Here is a 12496-nt window from a genome sequence, read left to right as displayed (position 1 = left end):
ATCTAAGGAGCTCTGAGAAAACTGTTCCAAGGAGGCAGGAGAGGAAGTCAGACTGTGCACAAGTTTGCAATAAAGGGAACAGGCAGTCTGAACATCAAAGATCAGGTATCAAGCTAAGGAATTCAGCATTCTATGATGCAAGCCTCTGGGCTCCCTGAATTTATTCTTTTCATATGCACCTCAGCTATCTGGGCCGATTCTGTTTCCTAGCTCACCTTGCTTCTTGCATTCTCCCAGTTCCTCAGCAATCACTGTGGGGGTGGCAGCATCCACGGGATCACAGTTTTGGGAGTCCTCATTCTCATTTGGAGGCCAGAAATTGCTGACGGCTGTGACATTCTTATTTATTAATATGGCAGTTAGGTATTTTCATTTCACAATACTAATATAAATGTGTAATGAAGATTATAAAAAATTATTCATTTAAATTTATACAAACTATTTTAAACTCAAATACTATTTTAAAACTCAAGTACATATATAAGATGAAGAAAGTAGACTGAAAGAGAACATACTGCAACAGCCTAGACCATACTGCTAATTCTACTATGCTGCCTGAAATAACAGGCAATCTGGGCTTGGATTACAATATGAAGCAGGGCAAAGGCTAACAGAATTTTGTCAAGAGAACACACTGGTCATAGCAAAGACCCATTATCAACAACCCAAGAGATGACTCTACACATGGACATTACCAGATGGTCAACACCAAAATCAGGTTGATGATGTTCTTTAATGCCAAACATGGAAAAGCTCTTTACAGTCAGCAACAAAAAACAAACAAACAAACATGTAGTTGACTGTGTCTCAGATCATGAACTCCTTATTGAAAAATTCAGGCTTAAATTGAAGACAGTAGGGAAACCACTATGTCATTCAGGTATGACTTAAATCAAATCCCTTATGATTATTGAGTGGAGATGATGAATAGATTCAAGGGATTAGATCAGGTGATAGAGTGCTTGAAGAACTATGGATGAGAATACACAACACTGTACATGAGATTGTGACCAAGAAGAAGAAATGCATGGAGGAAAATTGATTGCCTGAGGAGGCTTTACAATAGCTGAGGAAAGAAGAGAAGCAAAAGGCAAGGGAGAAAGGAAAAAGTATATACAACTGAATGCAGAGTTCCAGAGAATAGCAAAGAGAGATAAGAAGGCCTCCTTAAATGAACAATGCAAAGAAATACAAGAAAACGATACAATGGGAAAGACTAGCAATTTCTTCAAAAACATTGGAGATATTGAGGGAACATTTCATTCAAGGATGGGTATGATAAGGTGTAAGGAAGCATTTAATAGGAAGCTTCCTGTATGCTGTTTTCAGTCTTGCATAAATCCTTTGTTCCTTAACAGCCCTTGAATGCAGGTGTGAGAGGGCTGGCAAGCCAGCTCTTGGGAATAATAGGAATTTATGTATCCCGTTGGTATGGAAAGTAGCCTTCCCATATGGTGAAAAGTATCCATTTACAACTCTCTTCCTTCTGATATGTAAAGTAACTTTTACAATACCCTCTCTTGAAAATGATTCTAACCTCAGGCTTCCTGAATTACTTGTTTTTTATCCCTATCTCTGCTGAAAAGGCTATCTTGTAAGACAGCGTATATATGCCCACAATATGTTGAATAAACGCCTTTGTTCTATCAGAACATTAATCCCCGTGTCTTTCTTCATTTCTCTCTCTCTCTCTTTCCCTTTCAGGCTGCTTTCACGGAGCACAGGTGTCCTCTGTGTCTACTTACTCACCTGGGCTTTCAAGACCTCTTTGAGAGGGCGTCCTGTGCCTATGTAGATGGAGCTAACTCTTTGTCTAGAGTTATGTTAACATACTGTGTAAACCAGGAAATATCAGCTTCTTTTCTTCCTTCTTTCACATTCTAATCGTTGACTCTGTACCCCCAGGTTCCGGTCCATTAAAGGACCATAACAATAAGGGAGAGAAATTATAGGAGCCTAAAGGAAGAGCTATTTAAAAAGGTCTTAATGACCTGGTTAATCACGATGGTCACTAACTTAGAGCTGGACATAATGGAGTGTGATGTAGTCCATCAAATGGGCCTTAAGAAGCATTACTATGAACAAAACTACTGGAGGTTATGGAATTCCAGCTGAGATAATTAAAATCCTAAGAGTTGGTGATATTAAGTGCTACACTCAATATATCAGGAAATTTGGAAAACTGGGCAGTGGCCACTGAATTGGAAAAGGTCAGTTTTCATTTTAATCCCAAAAAAGAGCAATGCCAAAGAATGTTTAAACTACCATACAAGTCTGCTCATTTCACATGCCAGAAAGGTTATGCTCAAAATCCTTCAAGCTAGGCTTTAGCAGTATGTGAACTGAGAACTTCCAAATGTACAAGCTGGATCTGGAAAAGGCAGAGGAATCAGAATTCAAATTGCCAACATCCATTGGATCATAGGAAAAGCAAGAGAATTCCAGAAAAACTTCTGCTTCATTAACTATGTTAACATCATAATTTGTGCAGATCACAACAAACTGTGCCAAACTCTTAAAGAGATGGGAATATCAGATCATCTTACCTGCCTCCTGAGAAATCTGTATGCAGGTCAAGAAGTAGCAGTTAGAACTGAACATGGAAAAATGGACAGGTTCCAAATTGGGAATGGAACAGGTCAAGGCTGTATATTGTCACCCTGCTTATTCAACTTCTATGCAGAGTACATCATGCAAAATGCCAGGATGAATGAAGCAAAAGCTGGAATCAAGATTTCCGGGAGAAATATCAATAACTTCAGATATGCAGATGGCACCACCCTTATGGCAGAAAATGAAGAGGAACCAAAGAGCCTCTTGATGAAAGTGAAAGAATAGAGTGAAAGAGTTGGCTTAAAACTCGACACTCAGAAAACTAGGATCATGGCATCCGGTCCCATCAAGAAGACATATCAAAGTGAATGTTGCTCAATTGTGTTCGACTCTTTGCGACACATGGAATTCTCCAGGCCAGAATACTGGAGTGGGTAGACTTTCTCTTCTCTAGGGGATCTTCCCAACCCAGGGATCGAACCCAGGTCTCCTGCATTGCAGGCGGATTCTTTACCAGCTGAGCTACAAGAGAAGTCAAGGTGAAGATCCAGTCCCATCACTTCATGGCAAATAGATGGGAAAACAATGGAAACAGTGAGAAACTTTATTTTCTTGGGCTTCAAAATCACTGCAGATGGTGAGTGCAGCCATGAAATTAAAAGACAATTGCTCCTTGGAAGAAAAGCTATGACACACCTAGACATAGTAAAAAGCAGAGACATTACTTTGCCAACAAAGGTCCATTTAGTCAAACTATGATTTTTCCAGTAGTCATGTACGGATGTGAAAGTTGGACCATAAAGAAAGCTGAGCGCCGAAGAATTGATGCTTTTGCCCTGTGGTGGTGGAGAAGACTCTTGAGAATCCCTTGTACAGCAAGGAGATCAAACCAGTCAATCCTAAAGGAAATCAATTCTGAATAGTCATTGGAAGAATTAATACTGAAGCTGAAGCTCCAATACTTTGGCCACCTGGTGCAAAGAGCTGACTCAATGGAAAAGACCCTGATGCTGGGAAAGATTGAAGGCAGGAGGAGAAGGGGGCTACAGAAGATGAAATGATTAGATAGCATCACCTACTCGATGGACATGAATCTGAGCAAACTCCAGGAGATAGTGAAGGACAGAGGAGCCCCATGCTGTAGTCCATGGGGTCAAGATTGGGACATGACTTAGCGACTGAACAATACAGCAGTATCCAATTTCTTTATGATTGTTATGTTAGAATATTATGAGTACTCGAAGTTGCTATGTGTATATATTTAAGTATAATCCTTGTATTCCTTAATTCTTTTAGACAAAAATAAATGGAATATAAATACATTATATGTATACACTGTACACTAAACACTTTTATACTCAGATAATTTCAGACTTAGAATTGTTTAGGGTTCATGTTAAGGCATTGTAAAATAAATAATTTCAAGTATTTTCTTGGATATTCTAAGTGTATTTATAATTTTTACAGCAATGTTTCTAAATCAACAAGAAAATTATAAGCCTTTAATAAAGAGAAGTAGAATTTTTTAAAATTATAGAATTTACCAATCTGATATTTAGTAAAATGAACTAAATTATCAGCAATTAACAACTTGGTAATAGCAAAAGAATTAGACATCAAGATCATCATTTCTGAGAAACAAAATATCATAGTAAGTCCTGCTGAAGCTCCTTAACTCCCTTTCCTGCTCTTGATGAAATTTACAATGTTATGAAAATTATGATTTGAACATGTATCTAAACAAAAATCTTTGGACTGGAATATGAGTGGGAGTGGAAAATGGACCACAAGCGTGACTTTTCAGAATGCATACATGGCAAATATTGAGTGTCTTTCCTTTGGAAATGAATACATTGACTTCTTTGTCTAGAAAAGCTTGTCTCTAGGGCTTTTAGCACATGGTTTTCACAGACTAGCTCCTTTAGAAAAGCTGCACAATATTTCATCTGAGTGTACCTTCTCTCCTACCTCCTGACGTTCATGTTTCAGTAATGTGCACAGAATGTTATAACTATGCTCTGAGTTTTGTGTCTGAATAAAAATAATTGAGTCTGAGATAACCTAGAAATACATTTTAAAATATGATTATCTATTCACATTTGGAGCAAACACTGAAAGCAAGATGAAAAATGTGACTTAACAACAACTTGCACAACATTAGGGAAAAATACGTAAAAATGACGGACTTACAATGTAATTAGGCATTCACATAATTCAAAAGAAGAAAAGAGTTTCAGTAAAGTGAGAACTTGAGAGTTGAATAACACCTCAAAGATCAGATTATGAAACAATAGGAGGTAATAAAAGATATTTTCAGATATTTTATAACTGGTATGAATGCCAATTACTCTCTTGTGCATAAAAATGCAATTGAATAGAAAGGGTCATGAGCATAAAGTTCTTCCTTATTCCTTTATATTTTGAGAGGAATTGCTAAATGAGAGAAAAGCACAGTTTGATTCCTTCCCTGATAAGCTCCAAGACATGACGGTTGTATTCCACAGCTTCAGAAAGCCCCTGCTTTCTTGGAGTCAACTCTGTACTTCAATTCCCAAATGGGACAATACGAAATATTTTTCACTTTCATCTTAGTCTTTAGTTTAATTTGTGATTATGATCAAGATGACATAGTACTTTATCAGGTAAGATTTTATTCTAAGCAGAGCTGCAGTTCTCTATGTCTAACAGGATGAAGATCCAGTGGAGGAAAATCTGATGAGACAGGATAAACGTGATTTTTTTTTCCACTATAGTAGCCTAAAATGCTGATTCCACACATATTGGCTCCAAGGAGTGACGCACGCCCCAGACAGGAAAGCAGGCATGGCTGGAGCAGAGCATCACTAGTGCCATCAGCAAAGTATCTGGGGGTGTTGACAGACAGAGGGACATCTCAGCCAGTAAGGTGAGAAGCACGCATGTCCTCTAAATTCTGTTCAGATCATCCTGCTCTGCCCAGCATGACCGGCAGGTGGCGCACAAACCCGCATTTCTTCTGTGTGGGTAACCCGCCCACATATACTTGTTGTAGCTGGTCCTACTTTCTGTGATAGTTGAGAAAGTGAAAGTGACAGTGAAGTTGCTCAGTCGTGTCCGACTCTTTGCGACCCCATGGACAGTAGCCTACCAGGCTTCTCCTTTCATGGGATTTTCCAGGCAAGAGTACTGGAGTGGGCTGCCATTTTCTTCTCCAAGGGATCTTCCCAACCCAGGGATCGAACCGGCTCTCCTGCATTGCAGACAGACTACCGTCTGAGCCATTTAGTTTGAGAGAACTAAAAGTTGAAGAGGAACATATCAATACGAATGAGGTAGTTTGCAAACACTGAGATTAAGTAAAACTATTTGTCTTTACTTTTTCTTGAAAGTCTTTTGAAAGTGGCATTGTAAGTGAAAAAATAGAAAATACAGGGGACGAGTTTAGACAGAATGTGAGTGTTGAAAGACATTAAAAACAATCATGATTACTATGTAAATTTACTTGTCATGAGGGCATCTGAACTCTTACGTTTCAAATGTAATGTTTCCAAAAATATAATTAGCTTTAAATTTTTATTGTCTGCTTTTTGACTGATTTGCTGTGTGTTTCCCTTCCCTCCCTTCCTTCCTTTATTTTTCCCTCCTGTTTTCTTTCTTTCTCTCTCTTCCTGTCTCTCTCTCTCTTTTTTTTTAAGATGTTTGAATCATTTATTGAATCTGTGCTTCCTAAATTACTAGAGGTAAAGCTTATTTTAATAAGTCTGTTTATGGGGACTTAAGAAAAGCTGTTAAAACAATTCTCTTGTTAGTTTTCTTAAATCATACTATCTAGCTCATTTCAATGTTGTATAGATACTGTCAGTTTGGTTTTTAAGGGGGGATGAGATAGAGGATTTGCTTATACTCTATTATTTAATGAAGTATCTTGTGAGTGAGAAGGTAACAGGCAGGAAGGCCAGGGGTCTCTAAATGGAGGAAATAGGCTGCAAGTGTCAGACATATTTTATCTCTCTCTTAAGTGGCAAGACTGATTTCCCTGGTGGCTCAGTCAGTAAAAGCGTCTGCCTACAAAGCGGGAGACCCAGGTTCGATCCCTGGGTCGGGAAGATCCCCTGGAGAAGGAAATGGCAACCCACTCCAGTATTCTTGCCTGGAAACTCCCATGGACAGAGGAGCCTGGGGCTACAGTCCATAGGGTCCGAAAGAGTCAGACACGACTGAGTGACTTCACTTTCACTTTAAGTGGCAGGAGGAAACATACAAGTGTTCTTCTCTATACAAATTTAAAAAGAGGTTTTTCTTAAAATTCTGTGTTGCCATGATGACACCTGGCTCCACCTGAACTTAACTTTCCTCAAACCTTGAGTTAACCATGCATTTTTCTTAAGCATTGTTTGGAAATGTTTGTCTTAAACTATGTTAACGAACTATGTATCTACCCTAAACTCTTGTCTTCAAGTCGGTTAGCCTAAGACTCAGAACAAACTTGACAAACCAGTATGTTTTACTCATACATTGTTCTCCTAATCTATGTTAATAGAGCTTTATATTTACTTGGAAACCTGCCTTTCTTCAAGACTCGTTTTATGCCCCTGGATGATTCACCTGGTGCCAATGTTATCACAAAATGCGTGTTGTGGGTGAGGGGACTGGAGCCAGTCTCTGAGTTTTGAGACATTGCCTTCCTCTAATTAGCAGACTGCTAGTAGCTATATAACATCCCGCTAAAGACTAGCAGGGGGGCACTATTTCTGCCGCCTTCTGATGTCTGTGTCAGAAGTTTTCTCTATCTCTTTTATACTTTAATAAAACTTTATTACACAAAAGCTCTGAGCGATCAAGCCTCGTCACTGGCCCTGGATTGAATTCTTCTCCTCTGGAGGCCAAGAATCCCGTGGTTCAGCAACAACTTTTCATTAGGATGCTAATTTTTTGTTATGTAATTTTTTTCTTTTTGAAACTCTGCATGAAGAATTTCAGATTAAATATTAATAGGTAGCAAACTTCTTAGCAGAACAGCTAAAATTAAAAATACAGAGTTTTAACAGGCCTAATTAGTACAATTATAGAGTTTTATGTACTTTGATATAAAAATATAAAGGCAGGGTATTTCGTGAATGGGAATACATGAAGAGGAGAAATCTAGAATAAACAAAGTTAATCAAATGCAATAAAGAAGAAAATATACACTGACAACAGCATTAGGATTTTTAAATGTTTTAACTATAGAAAATTCGATTTAGAAAGATTAGGCTTCTATTTCTAAACCAACTGCACTTTAAGTCTTAATAAAGCCTAGAGATATAAAGAATATTCTTGAGTGTGATTCCTCTCTATGTGTTACCTCTCTTTTCCTGGACCTTGGAGCTGACACATCTGAGAACTTTTGGAAAGAATCAGTACAAGTCATAAGATTTCAAACAATAAAAAGTCAGTAGAATCTTAAAATTTTCATCTCTCTTTCATTGAAAATAAGTGATTTCCTAAAAAGATGTATTTTCATAGTAATGTGAAGACTCAGGAGGCAAATAGTAAAATGTGCCCCATATACATTTGAATGTTTTGAGACATTTTTACTTAAAGGTGGTACTAGTTCTGCTCAGTAAAGAATGAGTTACAACTTTCATCTGAAAAGAGTACTATTAGCTACATATTCTCTCCAGTTTGCAAAGTGGCTAGTCACCAGGATTGGAGTTTGAACTAACCTTCTCTGGAATCTGGGCGAGGGCTGAGGCAATGTGATTGACCTTTCCTTCTGTGAAGTTTGTGACCACTGACCCCAGAGAAAACACCACAATACTATCTTCGCCTGAACTTTGAACAAATTCTTCCATTTCCTGCAGGGATAAATTTCTCTCTGTTACACAAGTGGGAAGAGGCTCTCCTACACTTCCAGATAGGCAGACTTGAGAGATTTGTGAGAGACACTGTTAGACTGATTCTGTCTCCTGCCACATAGAACCATCTAGTCTACTTAAGAGGAAATGTGTTTCTGAAAATGATGGCTTAAGGATATAATGAGTGATTACACCTAAAGACGTGGAACCAAACCATTATCCAAAATGAATAAGTGATAAAAGCCAGATGTTCTCATGTTGTGTGTGTTAGTCGCTCAGTTGTGTCTAATTCTTGCAAGCTCGTGGACTATAGCCTGTCAAACTCCTCTGTCCATGGAATTTGCCAGGCAAGAATACTGGAGTGGGTTGCCACTCCCTTCTCTATCTTCCTGACCCAGGGATCGAACCCAGATCTTCTGCATTGCAGGCAGATTCTTTACTGTTGGAGACACCCGCCTCTCAAAATTAATTTTATGAACCAACAGACCTGTTCACAAATTTGTAAAGATATTCCTTGTAAGGAAGCCCAGGAAGGGTTTCAAACTAGACTTTTAAAATGTGTAGCATACCAGTTTATAGGCAATATATTTTAGATAACTTGATCTAACTTCCTGTTACTAGTTCAGGATAGTTTACTCACCTTTATTGTTTCACTTATTAATAGCGTTGAAAAGGATCTTTTAAGAAATGGAATATATGTGAATGTCACCCTCTAGAGATGTATTATCTCTTTGTAACTATTTGTAGTAACCCTACAATTAAGGATGTTTCTCAATTTAAAGCTAGTAAAATTACCAGGGGAAGGACAGTGCCATAAACAAATGTAGACTGCTATTTTTAGCTTAGCTAATGTTAAGAGAATATCTGATATCTTAGGAATTGATGTTTTACCATTTTGATTCATCTTCCTAAACAGTGATTGAAAAAAAAATTACACACACACACATATATTAAGACTTACACACTTATATCATGTTTCATTAGGAGTCTTGATTTAACTTGTAGTGCTTTTCTATCCTGTGTTTAATGACTGGTGTAATTTTTTTTATCAGAGACATAAGCCATGATTGGTATTCATATTACCCAAGTATCTAGATTAATAATTGGGTTTGGAATAGAATAATTTTCCCCTCTTATGAAATATGTCTGTTATTTTTCTGAAATTGCATGTGAAAAGTGAGGATGGAAGGATAAACATAATAACGTGGCATGGTATTATCTGGTGAGCCATGGAGTATGTCATGTCTCTTTCTGTTCCTTTAACTATTTTAGATGATGTATTATTATCTCCAGAAATAACACTCAATAGAGCTTTCTTCAGCTATAACTTGATTGGTATGAAAACATATTCAGGATCCTGAAGTTAAATTTGTCGACTAAAAAAAGATGTACAACTTGAGAGTTGTGAGTTAAGTTTTATTTGGGGCAAAATGAAGACTGCAGCCCAGGAGGCAGCATCTCAGATAGCTCTGAGAGACTGCTCCAAAGCGGCAATGGGGGAAAGTCAATATATAAGGTTTTGGTGAAGGGGGAGTTCAATATCATGAACCACTCAATTTACAAAAGGTTTTTTGTTAGTCATGAGGGTCGGATGTCACCATGAAGGGATTTAGTGCTTCTCTAGATATGAGGAAATGTAAGGATTGAGATCATAAAAATCTGTTCCTAAAAACATCTAACTATCTAAAGACCTGTCCTACTAGATTCCCTGGAGCACAGAGCGCCTCACTCCACCCTGAACTCCCTCAGGGGTTGTTGAAGGTCAACAGCTATAGCAGCATAGGGTTCAATCTCAGTAGAGGTAGATGGCAAATGCCTTGTTGTTCAGTCATTGTCAATGCTCTTGGTAAGTGCCAATTTGTAGTTAACAAATTTCATTTTTTAAATTTTTTAATGTTTTATTGCAGTATAGCAGACCAACAATATTATATTTTCAGGTAGGCAAAAAAGGACTCAGCCACACACATATGATGCATCTATTCTCCTCCAAATGAAGTGAAAATTTAAACTTCACTATCAATGTTACCCTTAACAGAAATCAGGAACTCTCCTGGGAATACCTCTGTTAGGTAGCTGGAATAGGAAACAGGAGTCCAAAATGGCGGTGGCTAAAAGACAAGGAAGGGAAAAGCCCGCGAAAATGTAACAAAGGAAGGTAAAAGCAAGGTCCAATTACCGGAGTGAGAACTTCAGGTAGAACAGCACTCCTGGCTAAGCTCAATTTGCATAGGGCAGGCCCAGGGGGAGGAAAAAGACATATAAAAAGAGGAGCCAAAGCATTCTCTCTCTCTCTCTCTCTTTCTCTCTCTCTCTCTCTCTCTCTCTCTCTCTCTCTCTCTCTCTCTCTCTCTCTCTCTCTCTCTCTCTCTCTCTCTCTCTCTCTCTCTCTCTCTCCCTCCCTCCCTCCCTCCCTCCCTCCCTCCCTCCCTCCCTCTCCCCCTCCCGCACGCTGGGGCGTTCTCTTCGCGTCTTTGCGACTGTCGACTGTCGGCATGCTCTCATGCTTCGAGGATGAATTTTCCTGCTATTATCTAAATAAAAGAGCTGTAACACTGATTCGTCTAAGAGCAATAATGGTCTGTCCAAGACCCGAGAGACATGACTCGCTGAGGGCTCTAACGTCCGTCACTTCAAATCTTTGTTGTGACGTGACAGAACCGAGGAGCATACACTCGCCTGACACCTCTTAACCTGCTCTCTCCTACAGAGATTATGCTCATTTACCTGTGCTGTGCTGTGCTTAGTTGCTCACTCATGTGAGCAACTTTGTGACCCCATGGACTGAAGCCCACCAGCCTCCTCTGTCCATGAGGATTCTCCATGCAATAATACTGGAGTGGGTTGCCATGTCCTCCTCCAGGGGATTTTCCCAACTCAGGGATTTAACCCAGGTCTCCCTCATTGCAGGCAGATTCTTTACCATCTGAGCCACCAGGGAAGCTCAAGAATTCTGGAGCCTATCTCTCCAGTATTCCAGACCCAGGAATTGAACTGGGGTTTCCCGTATCATGGGCAGATTCTTTATCAGCTCATTTACCTACACCCAAGTTAATGAATATCTGGCTCCTCACCACCTATTGATATAGTACAATATTCTTTCTATGTTTAACTCTTATTTCCTTTTACTTCTAAATATTGTTTCCCTCCAATATTTCTGGCAGCTCATATTTATTCTTTAATAACATTGAAATATGGATATGTGATTTTCTTTTTCACCCCAAAATACCCAGATATTATGGTCATAAAGAACCAATTTAACATTTAGGTTTCTCAGTTTTATGGTTCTAATTTACGTTGATGACTCCCAAATTATTTCTTATGTTCTCTGATGAGACTGAAACTTTGTATTAACCAGACAGTTTCTAGAAATCTTCACCTGAAAATTCTTTTCACTTCTTAAAGTGAACTTGAAATTAAACTCATTGTCATATCAGAAAACTTTTTTCAACTCTTTCCTGGCTGAGTAAAGTCCATTGCTCTCCAAGAATCCCTGTCTGATTTCATGTCTTCCAGCAACACTTAACTTCTTACTGACCAAAGTCTGTAGTAAGAGTCTGCTCAAGACTCACTAAAGCAACTTATCACTCAGCTGATCATTATAAATACCCCTATTCATAAGTTCACCTTGCTTGTTAGGAAGACTACAGCAGGCTCCTTAGTGATTTCCAAGGTTCTTTCAATCCAGTATCTGTAAATATATGAACACACTTATATTTTTTAACATGTCACCTGGAAGACTTCATTCTTCTGCTTAAATATCAATGTAAAGGGGGGAAAAAAGGTAACCTCATTCATATGAGACCCCAATGGTTTTGAAAATATATTTGGAGTAGTAAACTGAAGACATTCAGCAGCATATCTCTGTTATTGATACATAAGCTTTAAAGGACAATAAAGATTTTATCATAAAAGACACACAAAAAAATCCCTTTACTGTAATAGACCTACCTTAGGTAATGGTTTGGCAGATTTACAATGCAAACCTCCTACAAACTCAAAATTCAGTAAGTATGGGCAAGGAAATTCAAAATCCCAATAGGTCCTGATGAGCCAAATTTCTGCTTTTCCCATGGTCTCACATAGCACAGTGGGTCTTCCTAGAGAAAATAGTTTGCTCCAAGTTATTA

The 12496-nt window shown here is 38.5% G+C and overlaps 1 pseudogene; it reads right to left on the bottom strand.

Moving 5' to 3' along the window:
* Positions 1 to 12496, bottom strand: part of LOC145515427 (UDP-glucuronosyltransferase 2A3-like) — a 28093-nt pseudogene that overhangs the window by 2903 nt on the left and 12694 nt on the right.

This window comes from Giraffa tippelskirchi, chromosome 1 (genome assembly GCF_054371585.1).
Source record: "Giraffa tippelskirchi isolate mGirTip1 chromosome 1, T2T-mGirTip1v1.2.pri, whole genome shotgun sequence".
NCBI lineage: Eukaryota > Metazoa > Chordata > Mammalia > Artiodactyla > Giraffidae > Giraffa > Giraffa tippelskirchi.
Note: the sequence above shows the minus strand (reverse complement) of the source record. Positions and strands in the feature narration are given on the sequence as shown.